This window comes from Nomascus leucogenys, chromosome 4 (assembly GCF_006542625.1).
Source record: "Nomascus leucogenys isolate Asia chromosome 4, Asia_NLE_v1, whole genome shotgun sequence".
Taxonomy (NCBI): domain Eukaryota; kingdom Metazoa; phylum Chordata; class Mammalia; order Primates; family Hylobatidae; genus Nomascus; species Nomascus leucogenys.
Genome location: NC_044384.1, coordinates 134,555,767 through 134,565,338, shown reverse-complemented (window position 1 = coordinate 134,565,338; position 9,572 = coordinate 134,555,767). Strand labels below are relative to the sequence as shown.

The window sequence follows — 9,572 nt, the reverse complement described above, 5'->3', positions numbered from 1 at the left end:
ATAAGAAATGTCTCAGGAAATGTTGGAAAATTTAAGTAACTTAAGATCAAACAGCTAGCAGGTGACAGAAGTATAATTCAAACGCAGATGTTTCCATTGCAACCCTCCGAGGAAAATCAGACTCTTACACTGGTATTTCAGTTATATTTCTAAATATCTAGCCTGAAATATGACTATTCCTTTGCAGTACAAACATGATAAAACTTTATCTTCTCTTCACTGTCTCTGGAAACCAATTTAATGTTCTTCCGAATGAGACTGTTTCATTATATAGTTGACATGAAAGTATTCTTTTTCTGTGTGAGAGAACATGATGGTAAAAATAACCCCACCCACCATTGCCTATTTAAGACGGAACTTCTGTACCATTTTTTTAGTCTATCAGCGGTTGTCTCGAAGCCGGTACTCTTTCCAAACCCCCTCCCACCGCCAATTCCCACCCAGTAGAAGGATGGTTTTGTTTGTCATACTGCCTAGGAAAGGGGGTGGCCCTGTATTTAGTTGTGCAAAGGAACCAGACGTGCTGAATGGCCTGCAGTGCTCAGGACAGCGCCACACGATGAATAACTGTCATGCCCCCAATGCCATAGCATTGTAGCCCCTGAGTGATTCTTCTGCTTTTTCTAGGTTGGATCTTTTACCCAAGAATATCAACTATCCTGGGTATACTTAATATTCTTTTAAGAAAACCTAACCATGACATTTTACTTGGTTCCCCCTGTGAATTTTAAATTCCCGGGCTTAGCTTCTTTGACGAAGCTTGCCACGCTTGGAGCTAAGAGAAAATAAGCTGATCGTCTTGTGCTCGTGGTGATGTGGGAGGAAGAGCAGGCTGGGCGTTAGGAGACCCGGGTTCCTGGCTTGTCCACATAGCAGTGTCACCTTGAGCAAATCGTCTAATTTCTTCGTGCTCCTGTTTTCTCATCTGTAGCATGAGAAAGAGTGCACACAATGAAATAATTTTTCAAAGCTGCAGCCCTAACACCCTCTGAGTAGCTGCAGAGCTAAGCAAACCGGAGCCAAACGAAAGAGTTATTGTTAAATGCTTGAAGGAATGATGGAAGGATAAAATCCCCAAAGAAAACTGCAGATGTGACCTCAGTTAACACCCAAATGGGATGGGCATATGGAGACTCTGCTGAAGCAGAAATAACCATTCCTACTTCTCAACTCTGTCTCTTTTCTGCATCTCACTTGGAGGTCACAGTCTCGTGAAGGTTGTAGTTAACAGTAGATGTGGTGGCCAAAGACTTTTTTTCTTCCTTAGTTGACGGTGAACCCCATGGAGTGTGATGGACCCATTTACCTTGAAAGCCTTTCCTCTGGATTTCCTTTCTGCAGATTTTTCCTTTCCAAAATCTAGAACACCTGCTCCTTTCTGTCTTTCACGTCTGTTAGCTAACTGGTCTCTGGGCCTTTCCTAGAATCTGTTTCTTCCTCTCCGTTCCTCTTGCCATTGTCCCAGTCCAAGATTTCATTTTTTTTCAATTCTTTTTTTTTTTTCTTATCGAGACAGAGTCTCCCTCTGGCCAGGCTGGTCTCGAATTCCTGACCTCAAGTGATCCGCCTGCCTCGGCCTCCCAAAGCCAAAGTGCTCATGTTCCAGGCGGGGGTTTCCAAGCTCGCTTGTTCTAGTCGGTTGCCTGTTTGGTCTTAGATTATTTATTTTTCTTTTGCTTCACTTTATATACAGGGCACTGACCCCTGCAAACTACATTTCCCACGCTCTCATACCATCTGGCTTTCAGGTAAATTTGCATTCTCTCTCTCTCTCTCCTCTTTCTCTCTTCTCTCTTCTCTCCCTCTCTCTGTGTGTCTCAAGCTATGTCTCTAGTAGTGGCTAAATCACCTCCACGGTCCCCAACAACTACCAGGTGACCCGTCATTCATCTTGGGCTGCGGTAACACCACCTTCCCTTTGTCCTTCCAGCCCTAGAGATGGTAGTGACTTTCTACAATTGGTAATCTTTGTGTTTGTTTCCCCTCATCCTAATTGTTCATTCTACTGTTCCAACATCTTTGAATTTCATTTCCTCTTTTAAATTCCTCCCATTGAAATCCCTCGTGTGATATTTTCTTCTAGTTCTCAAAATGGGCCTCTCCAGAAGAGAAGGCATTCCCTGCACAAGGGAATCATCCCTTCCTTTCTCCATGATGCAAACTCCTACATGTTTTTTAAGCTTTAGCACAAATTCTACTTTTCTCTCAAGGCTTTCCTGACTATTCCAGGCACATTGAGTCACTTCTCCTTTGCTGCCAATGTACTTGTTATTTATCTTATTATAGAAAATGTTTGCACATTGATCTCCTCACTAGCCCAGAAGCTCCTTGAAGCTAAAGACTAAATTTTTATTTATTTATTTATTTATTTTGTGTGTGTGTGTGTGTGTGTGTGTGTGTGTGAGAGAGAGAGAGACGCAGTTTCACTCTTGTCGCCCAGGCTGGAGTGCAATGGTGCGATCTTGGCTCACTGCAACCTGTGCCTCCTGAGTTCAACCGAGTCTCCTGCCTCAGCCTCCTGAGTAGCTGGAATTGCAGGCGCCCGCCACCAGGCCCAGCTAATTTTTTGTATTTTTAGTAGAGACAGGGTTTCACTCTGTTGGCTAGGATGGTCTTGAACTCCTGACCTCGTGATCTGCCTGCCTCGGCCTCCCAAAGTGCCGGGATTACAGGTATGAGCCACCACACCTGGCCTAAATTTTTAAATTTGAATATCACCAATATCTGGGCACATGGCAGGCAATTAGTAAATATTTGTTAAATAATACACTACAAAATTTTGAAAAATTTCTAGTCATATTTAAGCAGACTCAATAGGGTCATGATTCTTAAATTTTGCAAACATATCAGATACTTTAGCTGTTTTATAATGAAAACAGTTATAACTGACCTCTTTATAAACAAAATGAATTAATAACTGTAGCTGAGCTAGAGATTTTATTCCAGTGTTGGTTGCAGCATATAATTCATTGCAGTGCTTACTATATTTCACCAAACAGTGGAATACTGATGTTTTAACTTTAGTTTCAGTCCTTGGAATTTGCATTCAGTCTTGTGTATTCATATTCCAAAGTGCTGCTCATTAAAGAGTAATTATACATTTCTATAATTAGGAATAGGTCACTATTGTTACTGCTGGAAACACATACGCACACACATATATGTATATCACATCATATATATAGTCCAATTTACCTTTTCTTCTCGTTAAAAAAAATTTTAGAACTGTGTAATTTCTACGTCATAATTAAATCAACATATTCTTTCAACAATTCACAAAGTGATTATGCCAAGTTGTCAAATCTTTTATGATTCCTGACAGTTAAAAAATGTGATCTTTAACATTTTATTGAATTCAAGAGAAAGCTTAAAAGAATAAAAATGTATTACCCAAACCTCTTATATGGCTTAAAACATAAAATCCAAAATCTCTAATCATTTGGATTCAGAACCCTCAACATCTATACTGAATGTCTGAAAAACAAAAACATATCCTGTTTCGTACTCAAGATATAAAGGCTATTGATATTCCACTACCAACCTAGCATTTCATATAACATGACCCATTATCAAAAAGACTGAAATATGAGCAAATAGAGAAAGGTTTTATCAACCAGTGAAATAATCCAAAGAAATTCAGAATACACAGTGCCTGAGTATCACTTGAAAATAATAATTCAAAGTCTTTGAGCTATAGGACGTAATTACACTGGATAAATTCTAGTTGATGGAAGAATCCCTGATGATAAAAATTTTTATCCTACAAATCTGAAGCCAACATGCCTTTTTTGTTAAATGTCATCATTAAATATTTATTCTTTATCTTGCCTGCTATTTTGGAAGGCCAGAGAAAACTCTGGTTAGACTTTTTTCCTTGTACATTATAAATTGCAATGTAAACTTGATGTCCAACTTACATTTAAAGTCTTTGACAATACTTGGACATACTTATTAAAATTAAATATTAAAACTTGTTTGATGTATTTTCTTTTCTTTCTTTTTTTTTTTCCTCCAGGGGAGTGTGTCTTGAACCAGAGCCATTGTGGGTTTCCACAGACCACTGGGCAAGACACGTTGACTTCACCTCCACTCATACCTGCTGTACAGAAAACCCGACATGACTAATCTAGCCTACAATTTGACAGAGACAGAACTGAATATAACCAGTTATTCTTCAGGTGCCCCCAGTGATTACCTGCTCAACCAACAGAACAGAAAGGGTCTTATGGCCACTGGATAAAGAGACCATTCTGTGTTTCAAGGCTAGAGATATTCAGGAATAAAGCTATATCTTCAAGCACTGTTGGTTTAAAATCGAAATCTAATATTTAGCTTTATGTAAAGGAATTTGGACATAGCATTCTAAGTTTCTCCGGGCATATACTTTTAAAGTAATCATGTGTATGTAAGCCTTGGGTTGAAGAAATCTACGTACAGTGTTTTTTCTATGATCCAACTGGTACCTTACTCTTCTTTTTTCCCCCAAATCAGTAGGTCTTTTATTGCATCGTTTCAATACCACAAATAGGTCTTAGGAATCAGCCGGCATCTTGTTTCTGTAGCTGGACGACTCTTAGGTCTTATTCAGCAGACTGCTTAACTGTTCCTTTTTCAGAGACATAAATACCATCCACGCATTTTCTGATACCTTGTTTTTATTTAATTGTCGTGGCTGGCTGAATCAAAGCAGCTGAATTTGCAACAATATCAATGTCATTTCCTTCAAGGGTTAATTCATCTTTCTGGGCTTGAGATACTGAACAAACAACACCTGGCCTCCTCCAAACCCTGTAGATTTATTTTTCACCCAGGAAATTTTGGATCTCAACCAGAGACCTATTCTTCTGGATAACCACATTGATGGAGAAGTGAGTACACACAGAGCTCATCTTGCAACGGAAGCCCAGTGCAACATCCTTGACAATGTCCTGTGCATGACTTCAAATAGTGCAAATGGCAGCCGGTTCCTTTCTGTTTCCCCACCATTTTTTGTTAATTCCGGAGCCTTATTTCTTTTCTTTGTAGACTGAGGTCTACATTGATGTGATTGAAGTCCATCCACAGGGTTCCTCTGGGGCCCTTCGCAATTACTTGGTGTCCCTTCAAAGTGATAACTACATTTTCTGGATTATGGACAGTCTGGTTGCAGAGCATGGTCTTCATTCTCACAGCAGACAGAGCGAAAAGGTGGTTCTTTACTCTTTACATTCCTCTTCAAAGGAAGAAATCTCCTAGTACCAAAACGTAAAATTGTTTTCAACTTCCTGTTACCTCTCATTTTTCTTTCTATAAAACAGTGAAGGGATTATTACATAGGGGACATTTTTGTTTCTTACTTTACAAATATAAAGCCTTATGAATATTCAGACAGGATAAAATGTCTAACCAATTCTGTCCAACAGAACTTTCTTCAATGGTGGAATGTTCTAGATCTGCAGCATCCAATACAGTAGCCACTAGCCACACGTGGCTATTGAGCATTTGAAATGTGGCTATTGCAACTAAGAAATTTCCAATTTCATTTCATATTAATTTTAACAAATTTGAATAGTGGCAATGAATGTTGCTAGTGGGTACTTACTGGACAATGCAGGTCAAGAGAGTGTAATTTGAATGGCACCAAGTAAGCTTCTTCACCCCCAAATTCCTGTATCCTTATTTCTCATGGTGCCTCCGTCTCCGTGAGCTGAAACTGACTCTTTAAGCAATGAGTTGCAGAATGAAATTAAAACTATGTGCCACAGAGTTCTTGGTTGTAAACACGAGTCAACTCTAGTTGACTTACATAAAAAATGTTTTGCAGTTATATAGGCACTCCTCCAAAATCAAAAGGAAGCCTGGAGAACCAAGCTTGAGCTGGAACAAAGGAAGCTGGTGCATGGCCAAGATCTTGCCACCAAGAACAGTCAACCTAGGATGCCACTGCTGGTCTTGACATCCCTGGACACTTGCCACTACACTGCAGAATTCTGCTGCCCTTGGTCACTCTCTGCTGGCTGTTCAGCTCTCAATTCCACAACGGCCACTTCTAATAATCTCCAGTTGAACTTGGGCCATTGTCTCACCCCTTAGAGATCCATGGTACAGCTGTGTCAGTCCACTGGAAGGACATGTCTGCTTATCTTTTGGGTTCATAGACAGTGCCCCTCCCCATTTAGGGGCAAAGAAGGGAATCAGTGTAAGCAAAAGTATTTCAATGAAAATTTCCCATTTTATTTCCAAAGAGATTGACCTTAGTGCAAATTCTAAAGAAGTGCACACAGAATCAGAATGATTTGCTATATAGAAAAACATTTTAAGTCTTTTAAGTTTTTGTATAGGGGTGTAATTTTTATTAATCCTTAGCCATTAAATTATAATATAAAAACCGTATAACATAACTTTTTGTTGTTTTGAGAAGTTTTGCTCTTGTTGCCCAGGCTGGAGTGCAGTGGCATGATCTTGGCTCACCGCAGCCTCCGCCTCCCAGGTTCAAGCAATTCTCCTGCCTCAGCCTTCCAAGTAGCTGAGATTACAGGCACCTGCCACCACGCCCGGCTAATTTTTTGTATTTTTAGTAGAGATGGGGTTTTGCCATGTTGGCAGGCAGCTCTCAAACTCCTGACCTCAGGTGATCTGCCCACCTTGGCCTCCCAAAGTGCTGGGATTACAGGTGTAAGCTACCGGGCCTGGCCAATTATAATTATAATTAGTTACAATGATATATAATTGTTCATGAAGTTATAATTCATATTTATAATTGCCTTGGTTAAGCTAACGGTTGGTAACTATTGAAATCTAGGGAGAAAAGGTGAAGAGTGCTGCACTGCTTGGTGTGTGCCTGCCATCTCGTGGCAGGACACATTAATGCCACCGTGGAAGGCCTAGTGTCTCTGAAAGGCAGGTTTGCCAGGGACAGTTTCCTCCACTTTATATTTTCCCAGTGTTTCGACCCAATCAACTGTATACAGAGACATCCTTAGGCTTTTGAAATTATCTCCCATTTCATTCAATATAATTACAGCTGAATTGCAAACATAAATCTCTGAGAGCCAAAACGTATCTAAGCATTACTTCATCCCTACATTCCCTAAGCACGATTCCTTTTCTTTTCTTTTCTGTATCCCCAGAAACAAAAAGTGGTTTAGGCATGCTATTTTTCTCCCATAGAGAATGTTTTGACCGCTATTATAAACATGCACATTGACACTGGAGTCACTGATGTCATGGATTGCTGGCTTCTAAAGAGCTCTTCTCCCCCAAAACAGTGATAAAATTAAGTTTGAGAAAATAATGAAAGACAATCTATCAGTATTTATGCAGACCACTCTAATAAGGATGGAAGAGCCATGAATAAATAAGATATAGATCCAGACCTCAGCTTCATTGCTTCCAATCCTTGTAAGATTTAGAACTCCTTGTCATATTTGTGAAGTATCATACCCTCTTAGCAAAATCAAGACAATCAACCTCTCATATACATGAGACTAATACGACTGACCTCATATCTTGTTGCAATGTTGCCCTCTAAGAACCCTTCCAAAAGGAAGGAGTAAATATCAAGCAAGTGTCCTAATAGTTTCTGGTAGGTGGTTTGGCTGAAAAGCTTGAGATGAGTTTGGCATAGGCAACATTAAGGGAGATCTGTGCTCTCTAGCAGAGTGTGCGTCCATGCCTTCCTGGGTTTGGCTAGCATGCTATGTTTGGTTCATACTATGCAAGGGACTATGTTAAAATGGTAATCTGGATCTGGAAGCAGAAGGAAGATTAGCAGTATTAATTATGAAAGTACGGTAGACTTGAGGTTTGGGAACTCAAGAATTTGGGGGACTGGGCTGGAGGGAGAGGAGGAACGTTTAAGGTTCTTGGGCTGGGCGCGGTGGCTCAAACGCCTGAAATTCCAACACTTTGGGAGGCCGAGGCGGGCGGATCATGAGGTCAGGAGTTTGAGACCAGTTTGGCCAACATAGTGAAAACCTGTCTCTCTTACAAACAGAAAAAATTATAGCCGGGCATGGGGGTGGGCACCCGTAATCCCAGCTACTCGGGAGGCTGAGGCAGGAGAATCGCTTGAACCCGGGAGGCGGAGGTTGCACTGAGCCGAGATGGCACCACTGCACTCCAGCCCAGGCGACAGTGTGAGACGCTGTCTCAAAAAAAAAAAAAAAAAAAAAAAAAAATCCTTCATGGGGCAGGATCTGAAAATAAGAGTTGTGAAAGTTTGAGAGGTGAATGAAGTTGCTAGACCGCTGAGTGCAAGGAGCATACAGGCAGAGGCCTAGCGAGGATGGAGTCATGGTCATTAGGGACTGGGTGAACCCAGCAAGGGAGCCTTTCTCCCGTTCCCAGTCACTCCCCTCTCCCTCCTCCTTGCCTGGCTGTCCGCTCGCCTCTTCTCTTCCTTGGCGTTGCCTTCTTCCTCCTTTGCTGTGGCTGGCTTTCTTTTTCATAAATGGTCATATCAGTTTAATCACAGTTATACATGAAACCTACAATGTCTTACGCTTATTGAGCATCTAAATTGAAATCCGTGAGTTGAATCTTCTGTATTTCTAAACAGTAAGTCTCTAGTGAAGTTTCTTCTTGTCTATGACCTTCAAATTATTTTTTCTGTTGATGTACAGTCCTAAAGAAAAAGAAGATAAAGGCTCTCTATACCTCAGAATAAAAGTTCTCCTTCCACTCTCATCAAAGACTAGTATCTAGAGACTGGCTACTCACCAAAGAGCTTACATTTGTGCGTGCGTGCTTATGCCTAATTAGAGACTACGCAGAGATCAATCCTGTTATCTTGTGGCTTTGGAGATGCTTCTTCCTACTCCAGACTTTTTTTTGTATTTAAGATAAGAGAATTGAAAACCCCAGTAATAGTAGTAGCCTTAAAATGACAATAACAAAAAAAAGGTTGACAATATTTCACAAATATTTATTATAAATAAGAACAATTAAACAACATCTTAGATGAGTAATAAAAGTGTAGCTCCTTCAAATATATGACACCTGCATACTTTTCCAAAAGGGTAGTAGATGTGAAAACTGGGCAGAACGCTATTCCATTTCCGATTTCAAGACCCTTTAAGACTGTGCGAGGATGAAGAGCACAGGGCATTGTCGCATCCAGGATCTACAGAGGCACTATTTGCACTTTCTCCACTGTTGCCAGTATGGAAAATCCGACCCCTTCCTTTTCATTCCTTGATGGTCTCTATTGACCTTCGGTCACTGATTTGCTTTCTTTGTGAGAGTATTTCAGTCCCAGGAGGAACTTTTCATTCCTGTTTTTTACTCTCTTCTGACTGGGGGGGAACACAGGATTAATATCCATGGAAAACATTAAGGAATCCAGAGAAGTTATATTTTTATATTAATATACAGAATCTCCAAAGAGAATATAAAATGCTACAGCAAAATCAAGGGATTCACTGGGACATAATACGTCTCTCCTTTCAATTATTTAAAGTCCCATAGAAACTTGACTGACATTTTCTATGTATTTTTGAAGAGAAATGGAAAGAGATGTGTGTGGGGGGGTTGTGTGTAACGTAGTAGCTATTTCGGGAGGGATTAGCTTGTTGTGTAATCCAGTCACAGAA

The 9,572-nt window shown here is 40.4% G+C and overlaps 1 pseudogene; it reads right to left on the bottom strand.

Annotated features, from left to right (window-relative positions):
* Positions 1 to 2,973: 2,973 nt before the first annotated feature.
* On the bottom strand, positions 2,974 to 6,363 carry LOC115834819 (annotated as a pseudogene).
* Positions 6,364 to 9,572: the final 3,209 nt, after the last annotated feature.